This window comes from Olea europaea, unplaced genomic scaffold (genome assembly GCF_002742605.1).
Source record: "Olea europaea var. sylvestris unplaced genomic scaffold, O_europaea_v1 scaffold64, whole genome shotgun sequence".
Classification (NCBI taxonomy): domain Eukaryota; kingdom Viridiplantae; phylum Streptophyta; class Magnoliopsida; order Lamiales; family Oleaceae; genus Olea; species Olea europaea.
The window spans coordinates 641,190-653,287 of NW_019264767.1; the positions used below are offsets into that span (position 1 = coordinate 641,190).

At 36.1% G+C, this 12,098-nt stretch overlaps 1 long non-coding RNA gene across 1 annotated transcript; it reads left to right on the forward strand.

Moving 5' to 3' along the window:
* Positions 1 to 1,630: 1,630 nt before the first annotated feature.
* LOC111390025 lies at positions 1,631 to 2,770 on the forward strand. The gene is made up of 2 exons (XR_002701841.1): positions 1,631 to 1,703; positions 2,496 to 2,770. It is a non-coding gene; the product is annotated as an uncharacterized LOC111390025 (long non-coding RNA).
* The last annotated feature ends 9,328 nt before the right edge of the window (positions 2,771 to 12,098 follow it).

A 12,098-nucleotide genomic window follows, 5' to 3' on the forward strand; every position in this document is an offset into this window, starting at 1 on the left:
TCTCATATGACATTATAAATATTGATGTGAGATTTGATGAAATCGGTCGAGAATGGGATGTCAATCGGGTAAGTAATTAAATGAACGATTGAGGAATTAGCTCTATAAAATATTTTGGGATCTTAGGGCAAGTGAAATGGATTGTAAACACATTAACATAAGCCTAGGATACTTGATTTATACCTGCAAAGATAGATATAAAATCAGATTTTTTTTTTTACTAGTGACCACCTCATGCTTTTAATATTTATCATTTTAACACCCAACCTTAAGGCATCAATCTCGTTTCCTACTCATTAAGCACTTATTATAGGATGAATATATATCTTATAATCATAAATGGATCCAAATATAATGGTTGAAAATCAAGTATGGTTGCAATGAAGACACGTCGTGCTCGACACCTCATGCTCGGGATAGTTGTCATTTTAACACTCAATCCCTTCATCCTTAAGATATATAACACGTCTCCTACCTCTTTTTATTTAATATAGATAGATATATATATCTTATAAATCAATATAAGTTAAATAGTCCAAGAGAAAAGTCAAATATAGTAGGAAAAGACCACCTCATGCTAAACACTTGGCTGCACCCCACATTTTCTTAATCCTTAAGGAAGAGTCACGTCTCCAGCATCTTGAAGACTTTATATACACCTCCTAAAAACATGTTTAGTCTTACAAATTATCCCCAATTGACCACCGATTGAAAGAGAAAGCAAAAAAGGAAAAGAGAGAAGCAGAAACAAGGAGCTGAAATTGAATTTCTAGATAGGTGAGTTTAGCTCACGGTTTTGAAGTTTTTCTTTAGTTCTTTTGCTTGTTTTATAATATGTTTAAACTATTAACTTGAGGCTAAGTATAAGGGGTTTTTATGATTTTACGATGGCAAAAGAGAGGGGTAATTGAGTACAAGAACCTGAAAGAAACCAACGGGAATAGAGATGTGTTGATTGATGAATTTGGATGGTTTAAACTTTGATTTTGGATAATACTGAAGATATAACTTGTATCTATGTAAATTAATGTTGTTATATGGGATTTATAAGGATATAAATGGTCTTCTAATAGCCTGGAATCTGTTTGATGACATGCTAATAAAATGGAAACCGAAAGCTGTCACAATGAAAATTGCTTGATTTTGATGTCGTGGAAATGGACTATTGTGATGCTGAGAACACTTGATTTGTCACGATTTTAGAGCATTATTTACTTCACATACATGTTATAGAAAAGTGATAAAATTTTGGGAGTCATTGGATATGGATAAGGGGGCGAAAACGGATTGGAAAAGTAGTTGGACGGTGATGAAACCTGAAAAACAGGTTCTGTCCATTTATGTGTTTAATATGATTTCAACCTTTACATGTAAATTAATTATATCTTGGGCCTAGAAAATAGATTCTAAGGAGTATTAGGTTGTTGACAACAATTGGATGACATTGATGTTGGTAATTGGACTTGAGGAAAAATGAGACTTATGGGACGAGATTGTAATGCCGTTAGTAACTTGAATAATGAATCCGTTTAAAATTATTTTGACGTGAATGGAAGTATTTTGGGATTTTGTGTGTGTTAAGGCTATTAAATGGAGGATTGGCTTTAATATTAAATGGTAATACAGGTGATTTTCTGACGTTGAGTGAAAAAGGAAAGTGATATAATCTCCATAGGAGCTTGTGCACACACAAGGGCAAAAAGGTAAGTAAAAATCCATTTGCAACTACGATGCAAGAACCTAGCATTTGTGGTATAGTGATGTTAGGATATTTTCATACTTTGATAAGAAAGCTCGTTTTACCCTATATGATGATTATGATCATTGAGTATGTGGTTGCAAAATAAATTGACATCAACTTCCATTAAGCATGTCATTCATGAGCATTTTCGTTGGCATGCACAACATATGATCATGGTTGAAAACTTTGCATGCGAAACATGTTTTCAAAGTAAGTTTTCTTTATAAATGTTTTATTGACTACTACTAGGGCATCGAGGCATGTGAGGCATGCTTATGTGATATGTTTGGCATCGCGGGTGATACTTCCTGGGTGATTACAAAGGTAAATAGGGGATGGGCCTTTGGTGATCACGGGAGGGCGGACCACTCAACTATGCCCTTGTTATGATTATTGGCGCTGCCGGGTGGGAGACTTCTTGGGTGATCATAGGGGTAGTTAGGGGATGGACCTCTAGCGGTCACGAGAGGATGGTCCACTCACCGGTGTCGATTTCATATTGGCCACTTGATTATTGATATTGATATTATGCAGAGCTCTATCAGGTGCATAGTAGGTGGGTCAAGGCCCAATGAAATGAAAGATTTCAAATGAAATAATTTCGAGTCGACTTTGATGAATATTGGAATATGATGCATCTTTAGCATGATGTTTAAAGTAAATGACATGGTGTCACATATCCTTGTTACTCATACTCATGACATGCATGATTCTTGCTTACTAAGCATTGGCTTATGTAGTTTTTGTATTGTAGGTGAGCATAGAACTATGTAGAGGGCACGGCTAGCTGTGGAGCTCTTACGTGATTCCAAAGATCAATGTACATGGATGACGACCTGTAGGGTTATTTTGTGGGCTATTGTTTTGAGCTTACACTCTATTGTGTCATATTTTGGGGGTCTTGTCTTGTATAACTTTTGAAATGGCCTATAGATGTGTTTATAACCTTAGAACATACGTGTTGGATTATGGTTATATGATCGTTGATTTTGATATAATATATGATCATCACAGGTGATTTGAAGTTAACAAATAGGGACAGAATTGTGCAAATGCTTGTTTCATTTTATTAAAAGAAATGCATATCTAAATTTTATGTCTAGATCGAGTTACCAATATCATTTCGACATAGGAATTAGTATGGTTATTTGTATATATTTGGGTTGTGACATGTTGATTTGTAAATTTATTCCTATGACGCATATCTACTTTCAAACATAATTTATTCATAATGAGTGTTCGTAAAATAGATCCACACAATTTTCATAGGAATCAAATTTAAAAAAAGTGTAAACATCTCAAAATCAACTAAAGATGTAAATCGCCGGCTTCTTCATGACATGTTGTATCATCCTTTACCATCATCTACGCCCCAAGAAAAATCCATTCAACCTGTAGGAAGGGAATTAACCCATGAGTTTGAAACTCAATAGATATCATCGGTGCAATTCGTTATCAAATTAGAAATTCCGAACTATAGATTCATACCCTCGCACGTAGATGGATTTTCGGCAAAATCCAATTACTATAGTATTATCATAACACATAGAGCCAGAGAATGATCATTAAAACTGTTGTAGTGCTGAAGCACCATACCCAAAGGTACTATTTCATTCAAACATTTATCGAAAAATCAGATTTGAAAACGAATGAACACTTGCACCTCTACCTACCTTGAATTTTCTTGGATAAAAGAACAAAATGTATAGAAAGCCTTCCTTCTTCTCACCCTTATTATTCCTTAAGCTTAACTTGATATGAAATATATCTTTTTCGAGAGAAAATGAGATGAAATTCGGATTTAAAGAGAAGTGTATTCTATAACTTTTCTTTTTAATGAAAAATTAAGCGGGCGAGTTGTATTATCATTAAATTTATTAAACTTAGTCTTTAACTAAGAATTTGAAGAGTCTCTAAGCCATAAAAATAATTTATCTAAAAGTTTTATAAAAAACATCTACATGGTGATTCGAACTTTAGTTGGCTATATGAAATACCATGTAGATGACCATTGTGGCAACCCAGTTATTCATTAAATCTTTGTAATCAATTTTACTTAAACTTAATCTCTTAAATTGTTGGGCTTTTAATTAACTTATGACTTGTGCTTTCATAATCTGACATGGGTTGAGCTTCCATAGGTCGTTTCTAAAATGGGTTAGGCTTGTGGTGCTAGATCATCACAAAATATTAGCATAATTCCATTTTATTTTTCTCAGCTACTACAACCCTTACACCTTAAATAAAATTTCGTCCTCGAAATTTACCTTATGGTTGGACAAAGAGTGTTGGGTATTTATCTTTAACTTCTTCTTCTCTTTCCCAAGTAGCTTCTTCTACTCCATGATTATTCCATTGCACCTTAACCAGTTGAATTTCCTTGTTCCGTAATTTATGTACCTTTCGATCCAGTATCTTGATCGGTAATTCCTCATAAGATAAATCTTTAAGTACATCTAGGATTTATAATTGACCACGTGATCAGGATCATGCATATACTTCTTGATCATCGATATGTGAAATACGTTGTGAACTGCTGATAGTTCGGGTGGCAAAGCGAATCGATAAGCCATACTTCTGACCCTATCAAGTATTTCAAAAGGTCCGATATAACGAGGTCGTAGTTTGCCTTTCTTGCCAAACCTAAGTACACCCTTTATTAGTACCACCTTTAAAAAGACTTTCTCTCCAACTTCAAATTCCAAGCCTTTTCCCCTAGTATCTGCATAGTTCTTTTGTCTATGTTGCGCGGCCTTTATCCTGGTACAGATCTTGTCAATGGCTTCAACTGGTCTTTCAATGATCTCTGGTCCCAAAACTCTCTTTTCTCCAACTTCGTCCCAATGAACAGGTGATCTGCATTTTCTACTAAAGAGAGCTTCATATGGTGTCATTCCAGTAGTTGCTTGGAAATTGTTATTATATACAAATTCTACTAGAGGTATATACGATTCCCAACTGCCTCCTAGATCCAGAACAAAAGCCCTAAGCATATCTTCCAAAGTTTGAATGGTCCTTTCAGACTGACCATTAGATTGAGGGTGATATGCTGTACTAAAATTCAATTTCATTTCCATACCTCCTTGTAAGCTCTTCCAAAACTTTGACGTAAATCTCGGATCTCTATCAGATACAATGGACACGGGGACACCATGTAATCTTACAATCTCTCTAATGTACAACTGTGCCAACTGATCTAGACTGAATGTCATTTTTTACTGGAAGAAAATGAGCGGACTTTATTAGAAGATCCACTATTACCCATATAGCATTATGTCCTCTTGCTGACCTTGGAAATCCTACCACAAAGTCCATTGCAATATTCTCCCACTTCCATTCAGGTATCTCTAATGGATTTAATAACCCTGTCGGTCTTTGATGTTCTGCTTTAACTTGTTGGCATACTATGCATTTTGCCACAAATGAACCTATACTTTTTTTCATATTCCTCCACCAAAATGTATTTCGAAGGTCATGATACATTTTTGTACCACCAGGATGTGCGGCATATGGGGTGGAATGAGCCTCCTCCAATATCTTCTTCCTCAAAACTTCATCATTTGGTACACAAATTCTTCCTTTAAACATTAGTGCCTGATCCGAAGCTATTCCAAAATCCTTTCTCTTATCAGTACCAATCTTGTTCTTGATCTTCTGTAAGAATAGGTCTTTATCCTATACTTCTATGATCTGATCTCTAAGAGTAGGTTGAACCACCAAAGTTGTTAAATGAGCAGTGACTTGTTCTAGTGTGGTAATGTAATACTCCAAAATTTTATGCTTGTTTAAATTTCCGTAGGATAGTGATTTAACTTTCAATATTCTTTTTGGCCATAAGAAAAAGGGGACACCACCTTTGTAGTGGTTAATGCTAGAGGTAGTTAATGAATGTAGGCATGAAGTGTCGAAGGTTGTGTATGTATGAAGTGATTATTAGTTAGTCGAAACTTAAGGCAAGTTTGGACTTGAATGAAGTGGATTATTTTGTTAGGACTTCAAATTGACCAAATGATTAAATTATGTTACAATCTACAATTTTTGAATATGTAAGTTGGGTACAAGTTTAAATTTGGGGTACACTTTGTTAACAATGAAAGTTAGAGGGTTTAGACTATATTAGTTGAAAAGATGGGAGGTTTCCTTTGTAAAACTAGGTTTTAAGGCCACTTATTACACTATAATCAACCCACTTGCTATCCATCATCACCATACACTTAGACAATAGGCTAAACATGTGTAAAGGTAAGAAAAAAAAATGGGAGGAGAAGGGGTGAGGCGGTGGAGTAGAGAAAAGAAGAAAAAAAAATATATCAAGCCTTATCCTTATCTTTATATAAATATAAATACATCCATTTCCATTGCCATAGAGAGATTTCCTTCATTTTACAAAACACTTATACACTTAAAAAGAGAGCAAAAACCGAAATTAAGAAAAGAAAGGAGAAGGAAGCAAGTTTAGCATTTCCAATTCATTTCAATCGAAGATCTTCAAGTTTTACGGTAAGATACTTTCCATGCTTAAGAGTTATGATTTTCATGGTAATATTTATGCTTAAGTTATGCATGAAAAACCATAATATGATTATGGTGAACAAGTCCACAAAGTTAGATATCTATTTATGCCTTAGGACAAGTCCGAAGGGCACCGGCAAGCCGGAATACGCAAGTATGGGTTTGATTGTATTCTTTTGTGTGGTATTATCATGATAAAAATCCAAGCATGGTATCTTACTGAATATTTTTTATACTCATAGTATGTTATGCTAAATTTTCAGATCCATGATCGTTTGGATTGATGGATGTTAGTTGGCTTAAGCGATGATGGATTAAGGACAACGAAGTTTTGTACCGAAAGTTTTCTTTTGTGCGTTTTGTTCGATGACAGTTTTTCATCTATTTTTTTTATGGTATTATGTAAAAATATGAACATGACATGATTTATTATGGTATTAATAGTAAATTTTGTAATTATATCTTTCATGTTATGTTAAGAGATATTTTTGTAGTTTATCTTCCTTGCAAGAGACAAAGGCAGAAACGGGACAGTTTCTGGAGTCAATTTCAAAACGATGTTTCTAACTATATAAACGTCCATTTGAAATTATAAAAATATTTTGTTTTCCTCTTTGAGTTTTCTAAATGTGTCCGAAGGAATCACTCAATTTGGATATCTATGGCCTGAGTTATCAAGGTTTTAACGTCTAAAGGGCAATCTGGATTTCCTGTGTAATACTTCACTGTTTTCAGTAAAACGTCTATATCATATGATCTTGGAAAATTTTCATATTTTAACCTAGAAAATAATTGAAATTATCTTTCTAATGCCACAAATTTCATAGGAAACGGAGTTGGGATGAATTTTATAAAAAATTGTCAAACTTGCTGCCCTAACTAATCTTGACAGTGCCGAGGCCGTATATGTGAAGCATAATTCCTTGTCGACATGCACTTTTATCGGCCATCAAATTTTATAAGAATTATTTTACTAAGTTGAAAATAAGTTTTTCACATGTAACACTTCTATTTAAGAGTATTTACATGTACCAAAGGCAGAAGCTATTATGTTTAGTACGTGACCCTCGAAGCGTAAGTACGGGGTGTCACAGCGTGGTATCAGAGCAGTTATACTTTTCTGTAGACTTTTTAAAAGAAAGTTACTGTCCTTAATCATCGAAGAAGCTAGCAACTGACTTTCAACCAACGATCAAGGTAAAATTTATTTTTAAATTCATGAGTTTTCTTATGTAACGAATTGTTATATCTATGGCTGGATATGGGAATATTTTGAATCAGGTTATGGTAGAGATTATGAAGTCATAAGCACTTATACCTAAATATTTATTAGAGCCTTGTAGAGTAACATAATCAATTTTTGTCCTAGTTATGGCACGAGTGGTAAGAACCCCCACAAGGACAGAAGCTTGTGGTTTTGTGAAGAAGCGGGACATATTATTGGCATTTTACTATAATTATTGTATGCATCCGCTCCATAGTCTCGAACAACATTTGGACCTGCTAGACTGTATTATTGGGATGTTATGGGAGATACACCATAGCTTAAGGGATAAGGTGAAGATACAAAGGTTATATGAAACTGTTCCAGAACCTTGGGCCTCAGTCATAAATGAGATTGTGCTATGGTCTGATGATGACCTTTCGTACGCGGACCTTACATATTTGCTTCGAGAGAGCTATGGGATTAGCCGTGATTTACAGCTAAACTTTAAGAAGACTATAATCTTATCCATGAATACCAGTTTACGAGCTACCAATTCTAGGCTAGTTAAGGGACCGTTGGCTAAGTGCCTTTCAAGAGTTCTAGATGAAATTTTTCCCGTACCATTACCAGGTAGTTCGGAGCGAAGTACGTTAGAAGAAGACCAAGAAGAAGATCCAGAGGAAGATCCCGATGAGGATCCAGAAGAAATGGAAGATTAGAAACCATCTTACCTAGCTATCTTTATTTTTGGAATAGAATAGGATGTAACATGTATCTCTGCTTTTGAATGTATGTACCATACCTCAACATGGTTTTTGTTTGTGAAAAATAATAATGTATATATATGAAGGAAAGTTACCTTGGCCTTTGAATTTTTTCTAAAGTTAGTATTACGATCTGAAGTAAATTTTAACTGGATGAATATTTTTTTTTCATTTAAAGGAAATGCCTCCAAAGCGCAACCACGGCAATGCTAATGCTAGTTCTAGTAATGGCGAAGTAAATGTTGCAAACTTTGCACGAGAACTGCTTGCTGTAATGCGGGAGTTGGGACAGCAACGACAGGCACCACCTTTGACTGGGCAAGGAACCTTAAATCAACAAATACCAGTTGATCATCAGGAACCTAACCAACCAATTATTCAACCCCAAATAGTACCTAACTCGAGGGATCGAACTACAATGATAGAGCAGTTTCATAAAATGAACCCTCCATCATTTGAGGGGAGCATGGATCCCTTAGCAGTTGAGGATTGGTTACGAGAATTAGAACGCATCTTTAAATTTATAAGATGTGATGATGCTGAAAGGGTAACATTTTCAGTATTTATGTTAAAGAAGGGGGCTAGCCATTGGTGGGACATGACTACTAGGTCGCTAACACCTGCTGAAGAACAAGCTATAACTTGGGAGAGGTTTAAGGAACTTGTAGAAGAAAAATTTTTCCCGGCAGCTGTGAGAGATCAAAAGGAAATGGAGTTCCTTAGACTTCAGCAGGGAACCATGACCCTCGTGGAGTATGAGCGCAAATTTGAGGAATTATCAAGGTTTGCCCCACATCTAGTGGATACCGAGGAAAAATGGGCTAGAAGATTTGAGCGTGGACTTCAACCTTATATTCGTGACATAGTGTCAGTTCTTGAGCTGGGCGCTTATCGAGAAGTCCTGAAGCGAGCCCAGACTATTTCTTACCAAAGAACTCAAAACGTTGGAAATTCTTACCAAGTTCAAAATTTTTCAGGTAAGAGGAAGTGGAATTTTGAGAGACAGAATACCGGTAAAGGAAAAGGGAATAATGTATCAAAGAAAGGAAGAACGGATATAGCAGGAGTTAGTGGTGAAAGGCGTTGTCCTAAGTGCGATAGACCTCACAAAGGAGAATGTCTATTGGGTAAAAATGTTTGTTTCAAGTGTGGTAAATCAGGACATTTCGTTAAAGAATGTCCTCAGAATCAGACACAGAAGGCTGGGGATGACAAAAAAGGAAAAGCAAGAGTTTTCTCCTTGTCCAGGCAAGAAGCTGAACGAGACCCTAATGTCGTCGCAGGTATCATCTCTGTTTCCAATATTCCTGCATTTGTACTTATAGATTCTGGAGCTACACATTCGTTCATTTCTTCTTCTTTTGTTGCGAAGTTTAAAGTAGAATGTGAGAAATATCTCTTCCATCTGGAAAGATACTTGTCGCTAACCAAATAGCTAGAGATCTTAGGATGGAAATTGATGGTAGAGATATAGCGGTAGATCTAATTCCATTAACGATAAAAGACTTTGATGTTATCCTTGGTATGGACTGGTTGTCTAAAAACCATGCAACTATTTATTGTACTGAGAAAATGGTGGTTTTTCGAAGACCGGGCGAGGAAGAGTTTCGTTTTGTAGGAACTGAAGTAAATAGCTTGTCTGATATAGTGTCAACAACCCAGGTTGAAGGGATGCCGAGAAAGGAATTAGATCAAAGATTCCTAGTGTCGATGATCGATATTAAACAAGATAAGTTGTCAATTGAGGATGTTCCAATAGTTCGACACTATAAAGACGTTTTTCCAGAAGACCTTCTAGGTGTACCACCAGACAGACAAGTAGAGTTTACCATTGATTTGGTACCAGGAGCGACACCCATTTCAAAGCCTCCATATCGTATGGCTCCGTTGGAATTACAAGAGCTGAAGGTACAGTTGAAGAAGCTTCTTGATAAAGGTTTCATTAGACCAAGTGTATCACTGTGGGGTGCACTTGTGTTATTTGTGAAAAAGAAGGATGGAACAATGAGGCTGTGCATTGATTATCGAGAACTGAATCGCCTCACTATCAAAAACAAATACCCACTTCCAAGAATAGAAGATTTGTTTGATCAGCTTAAGGGGGCTACAGTATTTTCAAAGATCGATCTAAGATCAGGATATCACCAATTGAAAATTAAGTCAGATGATATCCCTAAGACGGCTTTTAGGACACGTTATGGTCATTATGAATTTTTGGTGATGCCTTTTGGATTAACTAATGCCCCAGTAGTATTTATGGATCTAATGAACAGAGTATTCCATGAATACTTAGACCAATTCGTTATAGTTTTCATTGATGACATCTTAATCTATTCAAAGAATAAGAAGGAACACGAGAAACATCTCATGATGGTCTTAGAAACTCTAAGAAAAGAGAAGCTTTATGCCAAATTCAGGAAATGTGAATTCTGGTTGGATAAAATAGTTTTCTGGGGCACGTAATCACAACACGAGGAATTGAGGTAGACCCAGCTAAAGTGGAAGCAGTAAATAATTGGGTAAGACCAACCAATGTTAGAGAAATACGTAGTTTCTTAGGATTGGCTGGTTATTATAGAAGGTTTATCGAGGGATTTTCAAAAATAGCAGGACCATTGACCCAATTAACTCGAAAAGGGATAAAATTTCAATGGACAGAGAAATGTGAACAAAGCTTCCAAGAGCTAAAACGAAGATTAGTCACAGCTCCAGTGTTAACAATACCTGACGGACCAGAAGGATTTGTCATATATAGTGATGCTTCGAAACAGGGCATGGATGTGTTCTGATGCAAAAAGGAAAGGTGATAGCCTACGCCTCCAGACAATTGAAACAATATGAACAAAACTACCCAACCCATGATCTAGAATTGGATGCGGTAGTTCATGCCCTCAAGATATGGCGTCATTACTTATATGGAAATAAGTGTGACATTTATACTGATCATAAGAGTTTGAAGTATTTTTTCACCCAAAAGGAATTAAATATGAGGCAGAGGAGATGGCTAGAGCTAGTAAAGGATTATGATTGCACTATCCATTACCATCCTGGCAAAGCTAATGTAGTAGCTGATGCTCTTAGCAGAAAGGCAGTTGGACAACTAGCGGTACAAATCACTATACAGGATCAGTTGTTAAAGGATTTTGACAACTTACATCTAGAAGTAATTGTTCCACCAACCCAAACTAGTGCCAGGATAGTGGCTCTAACGATTCGACCAACACTTCGAGATCGAATAAGAGTAGCACAGGATGGTGACCCTTTCCTGCAAAAGATCAAATCCGAAGTTGGTACTAGCAAGCAAAAGGATTTTGAATTAGGTAGTGATAAAGCATTACTCTTTAAGGGGAGGTTGTGTGTACCAAAAGATGAGGGATTGAGGAAAGAAATTCTTGAAGAAGCACACTTAACCCCATATACTGCCCATCCATGAGGTACAAAAATGTATCGTGATCTACGGAGCATGTTTTGGTGGAGAAATATGAAACGATGCATAGGTCTTTTTGTCAAGAGATGCATGACTTGTCAGCAAGTGAAAGCTGAACATCAAAGGCCATCTGGATTGTTGGAACCATTAACAATTCCACAATGGAAATGGGAGCATATAACTATGGATTTTGTTATGGGTTTTCCAAAATCAGCTAGGGAAAATGATGCTATGTGGGTTATAGTAGACCGGTTAACAAAGTCAGCTCATTTTCTACCTGTAAGAATGAATTTTAGTATGGATCAATACACGCGATTATACATCAAAGAGGTCATCCGCTTGCATGGTATCCCAGTCTCAATTGTATCGGATAGAGATCCAAGATTTACCTCAAAATTTTGGAAAAGTTTGCAAGAAGCTATGGGAACCAAGTTAAACTTCAGCACA